This window comes from Myotis myotis, unplaced genomic scaffold (assembly GCF_014108235.1).
Source record: "Myotis myotis isolate mMyoMyo1 unplaced genomic scaffold, mMyoMyo1.p scaffold_m19_p_6, whole genome shotgun sequence".
Classification (NCBI taxonomy): Eukaryota; Metazoa; Chordata; class Mammalia; order Chiroptera; family Vespertilionidae; genus Myotis; species Myotis myotis.
Window position 1 is genome coordinate 38,331,297 of NW_023416368.1, and position 20,163 is coordinate 38,351,459.

General features: G+C 41.8%; 1 protein-coding gene and 1 non-coding gene across 11 annotated transcripts in view; one reads left to right on the plus strand and one right to left on the minus strand.

Annotated features, from left to right (window-relative positions):
• NSD1 (nuclear receptor binding SET domain protein 1) overlaps positions 1-20,163 on the plus strand; it is a 148,595-nt gene that overhangs the window by 3,725 nt on the left and 124,707 nt on the right. The window lies entirely within an intron of this gene.
• Positions 17,919-18,025, minus strand: LOC118659385. The gene has a single exon (XR_004968521.1). It is a non-coding gene; the product is annotated as a U6 spliceosomal RNA (small nuclear RNA).

The window sequence follows — 20,163 nt, forward strand, 5'->3', positions numbered from 1 at the left end:
AGAGATAGAAACATCAATGATGAGAGAGTCATTGATTGGCTGCCTTCTGCAGGGCCCCCACTGGGGACCAAGCCCGCAGCCCAGGCATGTGCCCTTGGCTAGAATAGAACCCGGGACCCTTCAGTCTGCAGGCTGATGCTCTATCCACTGCGCCAAACTGGCCAGGGCAGCCCTGCTGTTCTTTAAAGTTACAAAAGGAGATGTGGGTGTGTCACTTTTGTTTCTATTGATTCATATGTATCTTAAATATGCTTTGGTATTGTTTTCTTAGCTTGGTACTTATAGATTTAATAATTTTGTTTTGGTAGTTATCTTGAGTCTGTATTGTTCTAGATAATTTTTAGAGTCGATAAGCTATGTTGGCAACCTGTTGGCAGCTCAGACAAAATCGTTTTTTTTCTTGGGTTCACATAGACATTTATATATATCATATATATATGTGTATGTGTATATATATACACACACATACACACACACATACACATACATACAGGGTGGGGCAAAAGTAGTTTTACAGTGAGTACAAGTAATACAGTTTTTTTTGTATTCTTACTACTACTTCCTATAGTTTGGCTTTTGTATTTACATAAAAACCTAGAACTAATGGTGGAGATAGATATTTCTCTAGAAGCATACAAATAGAAGTAGAAATCTCATTGTTGGTTCTCATCAAAGAGATACCAGTGGAGTATTGGTTCTGTTAAAAACAATTGAAAATATTGGAGCCAGTATTTACTCTGTATTAGGTCCTGTGCTCAGGGCTGGAAATTTTAGAAAATCCTTAGCAAATGTTTGTCTTTTATTTTGTCTGTAGTATTGTGATAGAATGAGATTCTCTTGGCGAAAGTAAGAGTAGTTATTAGGATTGTAAACCCCATGTCTGGAATTAGATAAAGACACATAATTCAAGATCATATTGTCTGTTGTTTTGTATAGCTAGCTGTAAGCAGACTGTTTGGCTCCTCTGACAAACGAGCAACCTCTTCAGCTTATCTTTATGTGCTTGCTCTTCAGTTATTTTCTTTGCATATAGTAATGTGAAATGCTTGTCATTTTAGTTAATAATCCTGACCTGGTGCTTTTATGTTTAATTGGGTTGATATCTTCTAATTCCTGCCAGTGTACATATACTGTCTATATAAACTACTATGTACATTGTAGGTACTAGATTAAGTCTTTTTTTAAATTATTACATATGTGTCCTTATCCCCACATTACCCCCTATTTACCCCCTATCCCCCCCAACTCATGCCTTCACCACCCCTGTTGTCCGTGTCCATTGGTAAGGCCTATATGCTTGCATATAAGTCCTTTGGTTGATCTCTCCCCCTTACCCCCACCCTGGATTAAATCTTTAAAATTTTTTTATTTATTGATTTGAGAGAGAAAAGGAGGGAGAAGCATCAATTTGTTTTTCTACTTATTTATGCATTCTTTGGTTGATTCTTGTATGTGCCATGACTAGGGATTGAGCCTGCAACCTTGGCATATGGGGACAATCCTCTAACGAACTGAGCTTACCCAGCCAGGGCTTGAATAACATCTTGAAGGATAGTTGGTCCCCAGAACTCCAAGTTTAAACAGGCAGTACCTTAGTTCATTAAGTGCTTTCATCTCTATTGTCTCATTGGGTCTTCATAGCCTTTTAGTAAAAAAGAGATGTCATGGAAGACGTACAAGGGACTTGAGGTTATTGGAGACAGTACTGAAACCCTTGAAAGATAGAATTAACTGAGTTCTTTTGGCTTTATCTCTTTTCTTTTTCTCTCTTAGTGACTTCTGAAGGTCTCTGACACCTGTCTGTGCCTAAAGTAACTTATAGTTGTCTCACTAGGTTGATTTGCCAAGTTGTTTGTTTTCTATTCTTACTCACTTAGATATTTTATGGAGAATTTGTACTATGATGGTACTCATGAATTTGGGATCCTCAAAGTTCTTAGAATGTAGCTAGTTCCAGGATGATCTGATGTACATATACTGGTGATCTTCTATCTAAAGAAGAGGACCACTAAAAATGATTCCACTTAAAATGGGGACTAACTTCTCATAAGTAGACAGGGAGAAAAAGAATTATTTAGGATTTCATATTGAAAAGTAAAATTAAGAATTATAAAAATAAATTTTTTAAACCTTTATCAAAATTTTAGTTACGATGGCAACTATCCTATATAATAAAAGGATAATATGCAAATCAACTGAATGGCAGAATGACTGGTCGTCGCTATGATGCGCACTGACCACCAGGGGGCAGACACTCAACATAGGAGCTGCCCCCTAGTGGTCAGTGCGCTCCCACAGGGGGGAACGCTGCTTAGCTAGAAGCCGGCTGGCAAACGCAACGGTGGTGGCGGGAGCCTCTCCCACCTTCCGCAGCAGCGCTAAGGATGTCTGACTGCTGTCTTAAGCCTGCTTCCTGGGCCTAAGCCGTCAGTCCGACATCCCCCGAGGGCTCCCAGACTGCGAGAGGGCACAGGCCAGGCTTAGGGACCTCCCCGAGTGCACGAATTTCGTGCACCAGGCCTGTAGTTTGTTATAAGGGAAGAATCAAATAGATTTTTAAAAATTTTGTCCAGTGAAATTGTACAATAAAGAGATGACATATGTACTTTAATTTTCTTCATTTTCTCATCATGATCATAAGGACAGTAAGTTCTTTTTTTAAAAATATATTTTTATTGATTTCAGAGAGGAAGGGAGAAGGAGACAGAGATAGAAACATCAATGATGAGAGAATCATTGATCAGCCGCCTCCTGCATGCCCCCTCCTGGGGATCGAACCTGCAACCCGGGCATGTGCCCTTGACCAGAATCGATTCCGGGACCCTTCAGTCCACAGGCTCTATTCACTGAGTGAGCCAAACTGGTCAGGGTAGGAAAATAAATTCTTAGAAAAATATTTAAGGACTTAACCAGTTTTAGTGAGGTTTTCTTTTTACAAATGTTTACTATGGAAAATTTCAAGCATATACCAAAGAAGAGAGAATAGAAATGCCTGTGTACTCCACCCAGCTTCAAGAATTACTGCCCTGTCCGGTGTGGTGCAGTTGGTTGGAGAGTCATCCCATATTCCAGAGCAGTGGTCGCCAACCGGTGGTCCACAGACCACTTGTGGTCTGTGAGGTCCAAAAGGTTGGCGACCGCTGCTCCAGAGGATGGTGGGTCTGATTCCCGGTCAGGGCACATACCCAGGTTGAGGGTTCAATCCCTAGTGGGGTCTGAAGGCAACCAATGGATGTTTTTTTCTTCACACAGATGTTTCTCTCTCTCCTTTTTTACAATTATTATTTTTAAATTGTTTTAGAGAGAGGAAGAGAGAGAGCAAGGGGAGGGAGAGGGAGAAACAGAAAGAGAGAAATATCAATTTATTGTTCTACTTATTATGCATTCATTGGTTGATTCCCAGTATGTGCCCAGACTGGGGTTTGAACCCACAACCTTGGCATATCAGGAGGACACACTAACCAACTGAACAGACCGGCCAGGGATCTTTTTTATTTACATTGATTTGAAGAAACATGGCATGTTTTTGCTAGATTTGTTTGTGGTTTACCCTTGTAATTGATTTGCACTGTTATACTAGTTAGTACTTCATTAGGTGGAGATAGACACTATATATTGTCCATGGGTGGATGTTTGAAAAGAGACTTCTTTATTGCCATTTAAAAACAGGTATTTTGGTGTTTTAATAATATTTACCTTGTACCAGTCTTGGGGATACAGAAAATATTCACAAACCACTCCCTGTATTAAGTTCTGTTCTATTGATGTTTAAGTGGTTAAAGAAGATGTGTGTAGAGATATGAAATCTAGAGTAGTCAAGGCTTTAAGGAAGAAATGGAACTTGAATTGATTTTGGGCTTGGTTGGATTTGGTTTAGAAGGGTACTTTGGATGTGGAGAATTAAATGAACATAGTATTTTTAGAAGGTGCTTGATGGATATTAGTTTGGTAGGTTGGCGGTAGTTGGGTAATAGGGCATAGAAATACAGACTCTGGCATTTTGTATTGATGTGATAGGAACTGGGAACCAGCTAGGGGTTTTAGTTGAGAAATGATATGAAATCTATGTTTGAAAAACTTGGACTGGGGAGAGTAGAGGCAAGATTAGGATGTAGGAGTCTGTTGTGATAGTAATTACTTTTAAAATTTTATTTTTATTGATTGATTTTTTAGAGAAAGCGGAAGGAGGAGAGAGAGACAGACAGACATTGATCTGTTATTCCATTTATTTATTTATTTTTAATTAAAAAATTGTTTGTTTGTTTTTTTATTGATTTCAGAAAGGAAGGAAAAGGGAGAGAGAGACAGAAGCGTCAATAATGGGAGAGATTGGCTGCCTCCTGCATGCCCCAACCCGGGGATTGACCAAGTAACCCAGGCATGTGCCCTGACCTGGAATTGAACCACGGCCTCTTGGTTTTCAAAGGTTGATACCAACCACTGAGCCATGCCAGCTGGCCTGCTGTTCCATTTATTCATGCATTACTGGTTGATTCATCTATGTGCCCTGTCTGGGGATTGAACCTGCAACCTTTGTGTATCGGGATGATTCTCCAACCAACTCAGCTGCATCAGGGCTACAATAGTAGTTAAAACTTAAGACTTGAGCAGAGTCAGGAGTAGAAAGAAGGGGTAAATACATTAATATTATTTCGAAGGGGGAAATTGACTGCCCTTTTGGGATTGCCTGGATTTGTGGAAAAGTGGAGCTGGGATTTGAGAATAAAGGAGAGGAATGGGTGTAGATGATGTCCAAGGCTTGTCTTGTTGCCTGATCCTATCGCCACACCTCTCAGGTTCTGCTCTCTATCTGACTCTCCTAGCTGTAGGACCTTGTTTTATTCATTACTCATTCTTCTTCCTCTGGGATCTTTGTTCTCTATCTTTCCACTACATCACTTTTTCTGCCTCAAAACAGGATGACATTTTTCTAAAGGGACCTTCTTCTTCTGTCCTATAACCCTCCAATTATCTTTCCCCTTTACTGGTGCATTTCTTGGAAGCTTTGTCTACTTATTTACCTCTCCTTAAAGCTCTCTGGATTGGCCTCTGTATCCTCCACTCAACCAAAGCTGTTCTTTCATAAGTCACAAATGATACTTCCGTACTTATCCTATTAGATTTGCAGCATTTTCACCACTACTCCTTTAAACAGTTCTTTTTAAGTCCTTGCTCTTGTCCTCTTTCCTTAATTCTCTGCAGTATCGTCCACTTTCATTGATTCACTTTACTGCTACTCTGCTGTGAAAACTCTCGACTTCGGAGCTTCAGACCAAGAAATCTAATCGCCAATCCAGATTCTTTTTTATTGCCAAGCATTTGTTTCTTTCTGTATTAATGATGGCATCATTCCTTCTGTTCAATGCTGGAAACCTTGGAGTCACTTATTCATTTAAATGATTAAAACATATTTGAGTGCCTCCTCCTTGCTAGGCATTGCTAGTATAAAAGAAAGGAAAGAGTTAGTCTGTGGGTTTATTTTTTCTTTTGAAAAAATATTTTTATAGCCCTAGCTGGTTTTGCTCAGTGGATAGAGCGTTGGCCTGCATACTGAAGGGCCCTGGGTTTGATTTTGGTTAAGGGCATATGCCCGGGTTTCGGGCACGATCCCCAGTAGAGGGCACACAGGAGGCAGTTGATCAACGATTCACTCTCATCAAGGTTTCTCTCTCTCTCCCCCTCTCCGAAATCAATTTTATATGTTATGCCCTGATCAGGAAATCGAACCATGACCTTCTGTTTCATAGGTTGACTCTCAAACACTGAGCCATACCAGCTAGGCTAGTTTGTGTTTTTAAGGTACTTTACTGTGTGGAGAAGACAAGTGTAAGCAGTGACAATACAGAATACTTAGTGGTCTTGTAGGTGTTACAGAGGCAGTACTGAGTGAAGGAAGGTATGCCTGGAGTAATCAGGAAGAACGTCACAGATGAGTTATTATATATAATTTGAGCAGAGACATGCCCGTGTGTAACAAGGAATAGCATATGCAAGTGTCAAGAAATTCTTTGATAGGAATCTGGGAGGAATGGGATTGTCAGGAAATAGGGTATAAAGATAGGCCTTATATGCCATGCTATAGAGTTGAATTTTTATGTTATTTCTAAATTATATTTATTCCTTTAGTCTTTTCATGTCTTCATTCTCATTCTGCTAGGAGTCTTTATCACTGGTCTTCATATAGTTTTTTTCCTGTTTATTTTTCTTATACATAGTCACCTTTGACCTCTGAAATAAGAAATAGGAGGTCTGTGCTTAAAGACTTATCTTTAGTGCCTTACTTCTCTCCCCATTTGCCTACCAAATAAAGCCAAATTCAGCATCCTGACCATTCCAAATCTCATGCATGTGTTTACCCAGGGCATCTTGGGTTAAGCCAAACCCAATTGTTAGTGGTGCCTTGCTCTACACTGTTTCCTCACTCATGCTTTTATCTTCCTGGTTTGATTCATGTTTGCGTCTTAGCAGTGTGTAGCATGGTGTCTTCTTTGTATTAGAGATCATATATTTGTTGAGTAAAAAAAAAGAATGAATGGTGCTATTATAGAAATACAAATTAGATAGGGAAGTAATTTTAAGTTAGGAAGGTGATGAGTGAAATCTCGGCTCTCATCCTCAGTGTACCAATTTTAAAATTTAAGATATTTTTTGTTTTGATCTCCTTATGCACTCAATTTCTAAGGCCTTTGAATTTGAGCTTCTTAACATCTCTCAAGCATTACTTTTTCTCTTCGTTTTCACTTTTAATTCCCTAATTCTATCTAATAAAAGAGAAACATGGTAATTAGCCATACCTCCGCTACCCTTCCCATTGGCTAATCAGGGTGATATGCAAATTAACTGCCAGCCAAGATGGCGGCTGGCAGCCAGGCAGCTTGAAGCGAACATGAGGCTTGCTTGCTTCAGTGACGGAGGACTCCAACATTCCCCGCCTGCCTTGCCAACCTCTGAGCTTGCAGTTTGAAACATTGTTACAAATATAGAAGCTAAACAAAACCCCAGAAACATGCTTTCAGCCAGCGGGGATCTCAGAGCTGGAGTTGATACAGTGTTTCGATTATAGAACCCAAACAAACCAGATACCTGCTTTCAGCAGCAGAGGCCTCAGAGCTGGAGCCAGAACTAAAGCTGGCCCAGAATAAAAAAAGAAAGAAAAAAAGGAGCAGTTGGGAGCTTCAGTCACCCGCCAGCCTGAAAACAGCCCTCAGCCCCTCACCCAGACTGGCCAGGCACCCCAGTGGGGACCCCCACCCTGAAGGGTGTATGACCAGCTGCAAACAGCCATCATCCCCTCATCCAGGCTGGCCAGGCACCCAAGCGGAACCCCCACCCTGATCCAGGACACCCTTCAGGGCAAACCAGCTGGCCCCCACCCGTGCACCAGGCCTCTATCCTATATAGTAAAAGGGTAATATGCCTCCTGGCACCGGGATCAGCGTGACGGGGGCAGCGCCCAAACCCCCTGATCACCCTGCAGCTCTGTGTGTGACAGAGGGCGGGGCCACAACCTCCCTATCTGCCCTGCTCTGTTCGTGACAGGGGAAGGCGCCCCAACCCCCTGATCAGCCCTGCTCTGCCTGATCGGGGGGAGCTCCCCAACCCCTGTGTGACAGGGTGCATCGCCCCAACCCCTGATCGGCCCTGCTCTGTGTGTGACAGTGTGCAGTGTCCCAACCCCCCCCCCCCCCCCACGGGCCCTGCTGTGTGTGTGATGGGGTAGAGCCATAACCTCCCCATAGGCCCTGCCCTGAGTGTGACAGTGGCGGCACCCCAACCCCCTGATCGGCCTTGCTCTGTGGGTGATAGAGGGCGGTGCCCCAACCCCCTGATCCGCCCTGCTCTGTGTGTGACGGGGTGGCGCCCCAACTCCCCAATCGGCTCTGCTCTGAGCCCGACCAGGGGCTGCACCTAGGGATTGGGCCTGTCCTCTGCCACCTGGGAGCAGGCCTAAGCCAGCAGGTCGTTATCTCCCGAAGGGTCCCAGACTGGGAGAGGGCACAGGCCGGGCTGAGGGGCCCCCCCTCGCCCCCAAGTGCACAAATTTTTGTGCACCGGGCTTCTAGTCTATATATATAAAAGCCTAAGCGACCTTTACAACTGAACAACTAGAATGACCAGTTGACCAGTTGCTATGACATGCACTAACCACCAGGGGGAAGATGCTCAACGCAGGAGCTGCCCCCTGGTGGTCAGTGCACTCCCACAAGATCTGTCCTTAAACAGGCCCAGCCCAGCAACCATCGCCTCCTCTCCCGAGCCCACCGGGGCCTTTGGGCTTGGGCTGGGACAGGGAACCGGGGGTGGGTGGCAGTGGATGTGGCCCCTTTCCCAGGGGGGCCGAGGGCCAGCTCTCTCCTCGGGGTCAGCAGCCAACTCCCATGCCCCATCTCTACCCCCATTACCCCCACAGCTGGCAGGCCCCATTTGGCCCGGCCCTGTTGGCCCTCATCATCAGCCAGGGACCCCACTCATGCATGAATTCGTGCACTGGGCCTTTAGTTAAGGATATTATATCATGCCTTTATGTGGGACCAATCTCTGAGTGTGTATTGTGCTACCTGTTTAATTGGAGAAGTCTTTTTAATACAGTTCCTCATCTGTAAATTAGGGCTATTATCTTACTTGCAGGGTTGTTTGAGAGGGTGCAAAAGACAATTTATTTGAAGCAGCTAGCTCCGAAGTAGGTCCTCAGAAAGCGATAACCTATTATATGCCAAGAATTTTGAGAAACATCTTTGCATTTTTGCTTTTGTTTCTATTCTTCCAAAATTCTTTCTCTTGTTTAATTGATAAGGACATTACTGTTGACAGTTTATATTTTTGTTTAATAATCAGGGATTTGATCCATTTTTGTTTGCTAACAGAATTTAATTTGTGCAGTAGGATCGGTATCTTTCTGTACCCCAACAATTAAATGTTTATTACGTTGTGCTTTTTTGCCAATTACCTTTTGTCATAGATATTAATGTTTCATTTTCACCTTCTGGTTTCCAGGGTTTGATTTTCATTGTAGATTGGTTTCTGAAACTTTTAAAAAAATGATCTCTGATGTAACCATTTGAGGAAATCATTATTAATCTTTTTAGGTAGAAAAGTAATAAATATTAATGGAAAAAAAAAAAAAAGGCAGACTTAAAAATGGAATATAAAAGTCTCTATTTCTATCACCCCTCATCCTCTCCCTCATTTCCATCCTTAATATTTAATGAGAATTTTGTGTGTGTGTGTGTGTGTGTGTGTTTTAATATTTTGGTAACACAAGTGGCATGATGTATGTATTAATACCTTGGTTAATATGTTTAAGGACAGATCTTGTCATATGAGCAGGTAGATATATCTCCATTCTTTTTTTATATATAGAGATTTTTATTGATTTCAGAGAGGAAAGGAGAGGGAGAGAGAGATAGAACCATCAATGATGGAGAATCATTGATTAGATGCCTCCTGCATGTCCCCCATTGGGGATTGAACCCACAACCCGGGCATGTGATCTTGACTGGAATCAAACCCAGGGCCCTTCAGTCCACAGGCCGGCTCTCTATCTGCTGAGCTAAACCAGCTAGGGCACTATTCACTTACTGAAAGACATTGGGGTTTATTCTAGCTTTTTGGTTATTAGAAGTAAAAGTGCTATGAACATTCATGTAGAGTTTTTTTGTGTGAATGTGAGTTTTCATTTTTCTGGGATAAATGCCCAATAATACAGTTGCTGGATATTTTGATAACTAGAGGCCCGATGCATGAAGGTTCGTGCAGGAATGGGCCTTTCTTCCCCTGGCTGCCGGCACCGCCTTCGCTCAGGCCTGGAGCCACCTTTCTGCCTTCCCACACTGCTGAGAGGCCCAGGGTGGCTGGGGCGATGCAGAATGCCTGTGTTGTTGCCATGGCGATGACGCAAGCGTCCCACCCTGCTCTTTGCTGCTCGGCACCTGTGCATGCAAATTAACCCGCCATCTTTGTTGGGTTAATTTGCATACTCACCCCTGATTGGCTGGTGGGTGTCGTGAAGGTATGGTCAATTTGCATCGTCTTTTTTATTAGTGTAGATGTTATGTTTAGTCTTATGAGAAACTACCAACCTGATTTCTAGAGTGAGTGCCAACATTCTCACCGGCAGTGTTTAAGTGATCCAATTTCTCTGCATCCTCACTATCATTTGGTGTTGTCACTATTTTGGCTATTGTGACAGTTATGTAATGATATCTCATTACTTTTTTGTTTTGTATTTTATCCTTACCGAGGATATGTTTATTGGTTTTAGAGAGAGAGGAAGGGGGATACAGGGAAAAACCTTGATGTGAGAGAGAGACATCGATTCATTGTCTCCCACACACACACCTAACTGGGCCCCGATTGAACCTGCAGCTCAGGTATGTACTCTTGACTGGGAATTGAACCCATGACCCTTCAGTGCTTGGGACCAATGCTCTAATCACTGAGCAACATTGGCAAGGTCCTCATTATCATTTTAATTTTCATTTCTCTGGTAGGTAATTTGAACATCTTTTTGCGTGCTTATTCGCCATCTATATCTCCTCTTTGATGAAATATATTTGCATATTTTGCCCTTTTTCTAATTGGACTGCTTGATTTTTTTTTTTTTAACTATTGCGTTTATTTTTTTAAATTTTTTGAATTACAGATGCTCCCATTTCCTTCACCCTGTTCCCGCCTCACACTAGGGTTTCACCACCCTATTGTCTGTGCCTATCGGTAATGCATATATTCATGTAAATCCTTTGGTTAATTTCTTTCCTCCCCTCCCTTTTTCCTCTGAGATTCATCAGTCTGTTCCAGGTTTCCATGCCTCTTTTTTTTTTTTTTTTTTATATATATATTTTTATTGATTTCAGAGAGGAAGGGAGAGGGAGCGAGAGATAGGAGCATCAGTGATGAGAGAGAATCATTGATTGGCTGCCTCCTGCACATCCCCCACTGGGGATTGAGCCCACAACTGGGCATGTGCCCTGATGGGGAATTGAACCGTGACCTCTTGGTTCATAGATGCTCAACCACTGAGCAACACTGGCCAGGCTCCAATGGGAATTCTTATTGAAGATACTTACAATATCTGAGGGGAAAAGGAATATTAAGCATTTATTTGGTAAATAAATAATCTGGAGTTTGGATGTTCTATACTTCCTATTTTTAAATTTTTCCAAGATACCTTTTTTAAGCATGGACTTTAAAAAAATCAGACTAATATCTTACATTTGTATCATTTTGCATAAGAATGTTTTAGTATTACAACTTTGAGTATATTACTTACATAATTAAAAATTTAAGAACGCTAGTAACAGCATTTTAAAATCAAGATATGCCCTAACCCAGTTATGGCGAACCTTTTGAGCTTGGAGTGTCAGCATTTTGAAAAACCCTAACTTAAGTCTGGTGCCATGTCACATATAGAAATATTTTGATATTTGCAACCATAGTAAAACAAAGACTTATAGTTTTGATATTTATTTTATATATTTAAATGCCATTTAACAAAGAAAAACCAACCAAAAAAATGAGTTCACGTGTCACCTCTGACATGCGTGTCATAGGTTTGCTGTCACTGCCCTAACCAGTTTGGCTCAGTGGATAGAGTGTCGGCCTGCGGACTGTGGGGTCCCAGGTTCGATTCTGGTCAGGGGCATGTACCTTGGTTGCGGGCACATCCCCAATAGAGGGTGTGCAGTAGGCAGCTGATCAATGTTTCTAACTCTCTATCCCTCTCCCTCTCTGTAAAAAAATCAATAAAATATATTTTTTAAAAAATCAAGATGTAACTCATTGAAAAATTCATCCTCTTAAAAGTACAGCTCACTCTGGCTCATGTTGCTAGGTGGTTAGAATGTCAGCTGGTACATCAAAGGGTCATGGGTTCGATTCCCAGTCAAGGGCATGTATCTGGGTTGCAGTTTTAATCCATGGCCCTGCCTGGGGCATGTGTGGGAGTTAACCAATTGATGTCTTTCTCTCTCTCTGTCTCTCCCCCTTCCCCCTCCCTCCCTTCCTCCCCACCACCTAATTCTCCTTCCACTCTTTCTAAAAATCAATTGAAAAAATATCCTTGGGTGAGAATTAACAAACAAAAGGTAGAACTCCATGGCTTTAGCATATTTACAGAGTTGAATAACCAAACCACTATCTAATTTCTGAACATTTCCTCACCCAAAAAGAAACCCGTGGCTCCAGTCACTCTTCATTCTTCCCCTCTCTTAGTCCCTAGCAACCACTAATGTACTTTCTGTCTCTGGATTTCATATACATGGAATCTTAATAATCTTTGGCATTTTGTGTCTGACTTTTTTTAAAAAATATATTTTTATTGATTTCAGATAGGAAGGAAGAGGGATATGAGAGACATATGTGTATGTGTATGAGAGAATCACTGATCAGCTGCTTCCTACATGCCCCACTCTGGGGATTGAGCCCGCAATCCTGGTATGTGCGTTGATGGGGAATCGAACCGTGACCTCCTGGTTTATAGGTTGATAATCAACCACTGAGCGACACCTGACTTCTTTAGCATAATGTTTTAGGTTTATCCATGTGGTTGTACGTATAAGCACTTAATTCCATTTTATTATCAAATAATATTCCATTGTATTGATAATACCACATTTTGTTTATCCATCAAATCAGTTGATGGACATTTTGGCTCTTATGAGTAATGCTATTAACATGCATTTGTGAACAGGTTTTTTGTGTGGATATATGTTTTCAGTTCTATAATCTGGGACTGTTATTGCTGGGTCATATGGTGACACTGTTGAACATTTTGAGAAACCTCTAGACTGTTTTTGCACACTGGCCGCACTATAGTACAATCCAGTTATCGATGTTCTTCATGTTCTTGCCAACACTTTTTTTTTTAGTTATTCTATTGAGTGTGAAGTGTTCCTGTATCTCATCCTGCTTTTGATTTACATTTCCCTGATGACTAATGATGTCAAACATCTATCCTTTCATGTGCTTATTGAGCATTTCTACAGCTTCTTTTTTTATAAAAATATATTTTATTGATTTTTTTACAGAGAGGAAGGGAGAGGGGCAGAGTTAGAAACATCGATGAGAGAGAAACATTGACTATCTGCCTCCTGCACACTCCCCACTTGGTATGTGCCTGCAGCCAAGGTACATGCCCTTGACTGGAATTGAACCTGGGACGCTTGAGTCCCTAGGCCGACGCTCCATCCACTGAGCCAAACCAGTTAGGGCTCTACAGCTTCTTTGGAGTCTTATGCAAATCCTTGGCTTATTTTTTAAAAAATTGGGCTACTTTTGCCCTGGCTGTTGTTCCTCAGTGGTTAGATCGTTGGTTCACACACCAAAGGGTCTTAAGTTCAATTCCCAGTCAAGGCCACATACCTGGGTTGTGGGTTCAAGCCTGGCCTAGGTCAGATTAGGTGCGGGAGGCAACCAATATATGTGTCTCTTTCATATTGATGTTTCTCTCTCTCATAGATGTATCTCTCTCTCCCTCCCCTCCACTGTCTACATATCAATGGAAAAAGTATCCTCTGGTGAGGATTAACCAAAAAGGAAAAAAAAGGTTGGGTTACTTTTTATTGTTGCACTAGAGGCTTGATGCATAAAGATTCGTGCAAGAATGGGCCTTCCTTCCCCTGGCTGCCGGCACCGCCTTTGCACCTTTCCGCCTTCCCACGCTGCCCAGAGGCCCTGACCGGCTGGGGTGGTGTGGAACGCCTGTGTCCCGCCCCGCCCCCGGCTGCTTGGCACCTGTGTATGCAAATTAACCCGCCATCTTTGTTGGGTTAATTTGCATACTCCTGATTGGTTGGTGGGTGTCACAAAGGTACAGTCAGTTTGCATCTTTCTCTTTTATTAGTGTAGATTATAGTAGTTTACACAAGGATATAAGGATATAAGTTCTTTACCAAGCTATGATTTGCAAATATTTTCTTCTATTCTGTGGGCTTTTTTTTCATTATCTTTTTTTCTAAACATGTTTTATTGATTTTAGAGAGAGAGGAAGGGAGAGAAAGAGATAGAAACATCAATATTGAGAGAAACATGGATTGCCTGCCTCCTGCTCGCCCCCTACTGGGGATCCAGCCCACAACCTGGGCATGTGCCCTGACCAGGAATGCAACTGGTGACCCCTTCATGCATGGGAGTATGCTCAACAAACTGAGCCACACCAGATGGCAGTTTTTTCATTTTCCTGAAGCACAAAGGTCTTTAATTTTTTTTCCATTTATTTATTTTTTCTTTGTTAATTCTCAACCTGAGGATATTTTTTCCATTGCTTTTCAGAGAAGTGGAAGGGAGGGAAGGAATGGAAGAGAGAGAAAGAGAGAGAGAGAGAGAGAGAGAGAGAGAGAGAGAGAAACATTGACATGAGAGAGACACATCAATTGATTGTCTCCTGCACGCTCCCGGATAGGAGTGAGGGTGGGCAGTGAACCTGCAACCCAGGTACGTGCCCTTGACTAGGAGTCAAACCCTCAACCCTTTCTTGCTTGGGTTGACACTCTAACCACTTAGACACACTGGCCATGGCAAAGGTTTTTAATTTTTATAAAGTCCAATTAATATGTTTTTCTTTCTTTGCTTGTTCTTTTGGTAATCTATCCAAGAAACCATTGCCTAATCCTTCATGATTAGGAAGATTTGCTCCTATGCTTTTTCCTAAAAGTTACATATTTAGCTCTTACATTTTGAGCTTTGATCCATTTTGAATTTTTGTTGATGGTGTAAGGTAGGGGCCCAGCTTATTATGCATGTGGGTATCCAGTTGTACAAAAAAGGGATATTGAGATTGTGCTGAATCTGTAGATCTTTTTGGGTTTTATTGTCTTAGTGGTGTCTTCAGTAAGGGAAATTGGGATACCTTCCTATTTATTTAGGTATTTTTTGAACATCTCAGTGGTGTTTTGTAGTTTTCATTGTGTAAGTCTTGCATTCCTTTTTTAAAAAAATTGATTTTAGAGAGAGGAAGGGAGGGAGAGGGAAAAGAGAGAGAAGGAGAGAAGCACCTAGGTATGTGCCCTGATCAGGAATAGAGTCCACAACTTTTTTTTGGTGTATGGGATGATGTACCAACCAACTGAGCCACCCAGCCAGGCCTTGTGCTTCTTTTTAAACATTTATTCCTAAGAATTTGGTTTGATTTACTCATTTGTTTTTAAGATTTTTTTTATTGATTTCAGAGAGGGAATGGAGAGGGAGAGAGAGATTGGAACATCAATGATGAGAGAGAATCATTGATTGGCTGCCTCCTGCATGTCAGGCTGTGCCCTTGACTGGAATCGAACTCAGGATCCTTCAGTCTGTAGGCAGATGCTCTTATCTATTGAGCCAGACCAGCTAGAGCTTATTTATTCATTTTTTTTATCTTTAATTTCTTTATTGGTTAAGGTATTACAAATGTGGCCTCATCTCCCCATTAACCCCCAACTTCCCCCCCCCCCCCCCCCCCCCACACACACACTCATGCTCTCATCCCCCTGTTGTCTGTGTCCATTGGTTTGGCTTATATGCATGCATACAAGTTCTTTAGTTGATCTCTTCCCCTTACTATTCATTATTTTTTTTAAATCTTTTTATTTATTTTATTATTTTGTTAATCCTCACCTGAGGGAGGATATTTTCTATTGATTTTTAGAGAGAGTAGAAGGGAGGGGCAAAGACAGAGAGAAACCTCAGTGTGAGAGAGAGACCGATTGGTTGCCCTTGGCACACCCTGAGGAGGGCCAGGGATCGAGTATGCAACAACTAAGGTGCCCTTGACTGGAATTGAACTTGGGATCCTTTAGTCCATGGGCCAGTGCTCTATCCATTGAGCAAAACTGGCTAGGGCTATTTTTATTGGTTTGAGAGAGTGCGGAAGGGAGGGGGGGAAAAAACATTGATGTGAAAGAGAAACATTGATCTGCTGCCTCCTGTGTACCCCTTACTAAGGTTGAAATCTGAAAACCAGGTATGTGCCCTGACCAGGAATCCAAACCAGCCACCTTTCCGTGCACGAGATGATGCTCAATCAATTGAGCCACATGTTTTTGGATGGTTCATTGTTAGTATATAGAATGCAATGGGTTTTTGTATATTGATTTTGTAATCTTGCTGAACTCATTTACTTTGTTATTTTTTATTTTGTAGGACTTTTCCACTGAGCCAAACCGGTTTCGGCTTTGTAGGACTTTTCTATATACAAGATTATGTCGTTTGCAAATATAGTTTTTGTTTTTTTTCTTTCTAATCTTAATATTTTATTTCTATTTCTTGCCTAATTTTCCTGGCTAGAACTTCAGTAGGGTGTTAAATAGAGAAAGTGGACATTCTTCTCTTATTACTGATCCTAGCAGTGGTTGGCAAACTCATTAGTCAACAGAGCCAAATATCAACAGTACAACGATTGAAATTTCTTTTGAGAGCCAAATTTTTAAACTTAAACAATATAGATAGGTACATTGTTATTAACTTAATTAGGATACTCCTAAGGCTTAGGAAGAGCCACACTCGAGGGGCCAAAGAGCCGCATGTAGCTCTCCAGCCGCAGTTTGCCGACCACGGTTGTTGGGGTCCTGCCCCAGCAGGTTCAGGGGTTCCCATAGGTGTGGATGGCGTCGGCGAAGAATGAAGGACACGGAGGCAGCGTTCAGTTGATCAGCATAGTAGCCAGGTTCTTTTTTTATTGTCCTGTTACATCTACATATTTATACCATTTGATCCTATAAGCATGCCTCTATAATCACATCATGGTATGTTTTGGGTAATGTCTTACAGTTCCTTGTTTCTTATCTGACCTTTGCCAAAAATCCTGTCTTTATCTAGTTCTGTTGATTTTAATCTTGTCTAGGTTAATCTCTGTGTTCCATTACAAGGGCTATTCCAAGGTCACTGCTCTACTGATAGGCCACAAGGAAGTGATTGAGGAGATTATCCTACCCAGTAAAGGTTATGTCCTCCCAGCCTCGCTGCTTGCCTTCCCTGGGACTGCCCTGTGTCGGTGGATCTCCAGGGGTATAGGCTTTGGTGCTTTCCCTCGTGGGCAGACCCCTGGGGATGTGGGCCCAACAAGTCCCAAATTTATTGCCAACAGTCTTAGTCCAAGTTCTTCATAAGTAGTACATGGTATTTCTATAACACTAGGGGGATTTACTGATTTATTTTCTTCCTTAGTCCTGTTAATTCCTAACCTGGGGAAACAACCTTTCTCGGGGAGGTGGTCCTGTTTAAAACACATAGCGCTAAGAGGGGGAGCAAACCATATGCTATATACGCCAGGTCCCTTGAAACATAAGCTGTGCAGATGTTTCTTCGCTGCAGTGACTGTGTCAAGCAGCAAGGGTGGTCCGGCTTCCAGCACACAGTCCTAGGAGGAACACATTCAGTTTTTCACTATTAGGTATGATTTTGTCTGTGAGATTTTACTATGTGCCCCTGATCAGATTGTTGCATGTTTTTTATCATGAAAAGGTGTTAGGTTTTGTCAGATGTCTTTTCTTTAAAAAAACTTTTTTAAAGTTAATATTTATTGATTTTAGAGAGAGAGAGAGGGAGGGAGAGAGAGGAAAGAGAAAGAACAAGAGAGAGATATATCAATTTGTAGTTCCACTTATTTATGCACTCATTGGTTGATTCTTATATGTGCCCTGACTGTGGATCAAGTCCGCAACCTTGGCATATCGGAACGATGCTCTAACCCAGTGGTTGCCAACCTTTCGGACCTCACGGGCCACCAGTGATCCGAAGGCCACCGGTGGCGACTGCTACTCTAACCAACTGAGCTACCTGGCCAGGGTTCTTTTTTTTTCAGATTAAAAAACCACGTTTATTGTTGAGAGGATTACAGATGACACCCCCTCTACCTCCCTCTTCACCCCGCCCCAAGCCTTTACCACCCTATTGTCTGTGTCCATAGGTAATGCATATATATGCATATAAGATCTTTGTTGTTTTTTTAAAATATGGAATGCTTCACGAACTTTCGAGTCATCCTCACACAGGGGCCATGCTAATCTTTTCTGTATCATTTCATTTTTAGTATATGTGCTGCTGAAGCGAGCACAGGATCTTTGGTTTAACTCTCCCTGCCCCCCTATCCTCTGGGGTTTGTCAGTCTGTTCCATGTTTCCATGGCTTTGGTTCTATTTTATTCATCAGTTTATTTTGTTCATTAGATTCTGTGTTCATTTATTTTTATTTTTTGATATAATTGTTTATAGATACGTATTTCTTGCCATTTTATTGTTTCCTCCTCCTCCTCCTCCTCTTCCTCCTTTTCTCTTCTTCCTCCTCTTTTTCCTCTTAAAGAATACCTTTCAACATTTCCTGTAATACTGGCTTGGTGGTGATGAACTCCTTTAGCTTTTTCTTGTCTGTGAAGCTCTTTATCTCACATTTAATTCTAAATGATAGCTTTCCTGGGTAGAGTAATCTTGGTTGTAGGTCCTTGCTATTCATCACTTTGAGTATTTCTTGCCACTCCCTTCTGGCCTGCAAAGTTTCTGTTGAGAAATCAGCTGACAGTCATATGGGCACTCCATTTTAGGTAACTAATTGCTTTTCTCTTGCTGCTTTTAAGATTCCCTCTTTGTCTTTAACCCTTGGCATTTTAATTATGATGTGTATTGGTTGGGCCTCTTTGAGTTTCTCTTGTTTGAGACTCTGTGCTTCCTGGATTTATAAGTCTATTTCTTTCACTAGGTAGGGGAAGTTTTCAATCATTATTTCAAATAGGTTTTCAATATCTTGCTCACTCTCTTCTTCTGCCACCTCCATAATTTGAATGTCAGTATGCTTGAAGGTATACCAGAGGCTCCTAACAGTATCTTCATATTTTTGGATTCTTTTTTCTTTTCTGATTGAGTGTTTTTTGTTCCTCATATTCCAAATCGTTGATTTAATTTTCAGAATCTTCTACTGTATTGTTGACTCCCTGTTAATTATTCTTTATTTCAGTTAGTGTATGCTTAATTTCTGACTGGTCCTTATTCATGTCATTGATGTTCTCACTAATTTCCTTGAAATTCTCGCCGAAACCGGTTTGGCCCAGTGGATAGAGCGTCGGCCTGCGGACTGAAAGGTCCCAGGTTCGATTCCGGTCAAGGGCATGTACCTTGGTTGTGGGCACATCCCCAGTAGGGAGTGTGCAGGAGGCAGCTGACCGATGTTTCTCTCTCATCGATGTTTCTAACTCTCTATCTCTTTCCCTTCCTCTCTGTAAAAAATCAATAAAATATATCTTTTAAAAAGAAAAGAAAAGAAAAGAAATTCTCACTAAGATTCTTGAAAGTCTCACTAACATCCTTAAAACTCTCATTAGGCTTCTTGAGCGACCTTATAACCATTGTTTTGAACTCTTTATCTAGTAGTTTGTTTGCTTTCATTTTATTTAGTTTTCTTCATTGATATTTCTTCTGTTCTTTTATTTGTGACATGTTGCTTTGTCTCCACATTTTGGCTGCTTCCCCGTGATTGTTTCTTTGTACTAGGTAGAAACAGTGTCTCCTATAATTAGTAGAGTGGCTTTGTGTAGTAGGTGTTCTGTAGGGCCCAGTGGCTCAGGTAGTGGCTGACTTTGTACCTCCTGGATGGCCCCTGAACCAGTACACCTGGTGGGCAGCCTCAGACCATACCAGATTACATCTCTACACATTCACAATCAACACACTCAAGAGGCAGACTCAGTGAGTACCAAAACCCCACTGAAGCCTGCCTTGCTCCATAAGGGTATAGTTGCAGCTGATCTTCACAGCCAATTGGGCTGGGGGTCAATTCCTCCCAGTGACGCCAACAGCAATAAAGGTTCAGTTACAAGACTGTACACATAGCCCACACAGACGTGTCTTTCTCATGTGGGTGTTTCTCTCTTTCTCCCCCCCTTTCACTCTCTCTAAAAATCAATGGAAAAAACATTCTCGAGAGAGAATTAAAAAAATTAAATTTGGCCCTGGTTATTTTGCTCACTGGTTATAGCATTGATCAGCAGACCGAAGTTGTGCGGAGTCGATTCCTGGTCAAGGGCATGTACCTGCAGGTTCTTCCTGACCCCTGTTGGGGCATGTGCAGGAGGCAACCAGTTTGTCTGTCTGTCTGTCTCTCCCCATCCTTTCCCTTCTCTCTACAAAAAATCAGTTGAACAAATATCCTTAGGTTAGGATTAAAAAAAAAAGGTTAAAAAAAATCCTCCCCTTGCTATTCCTC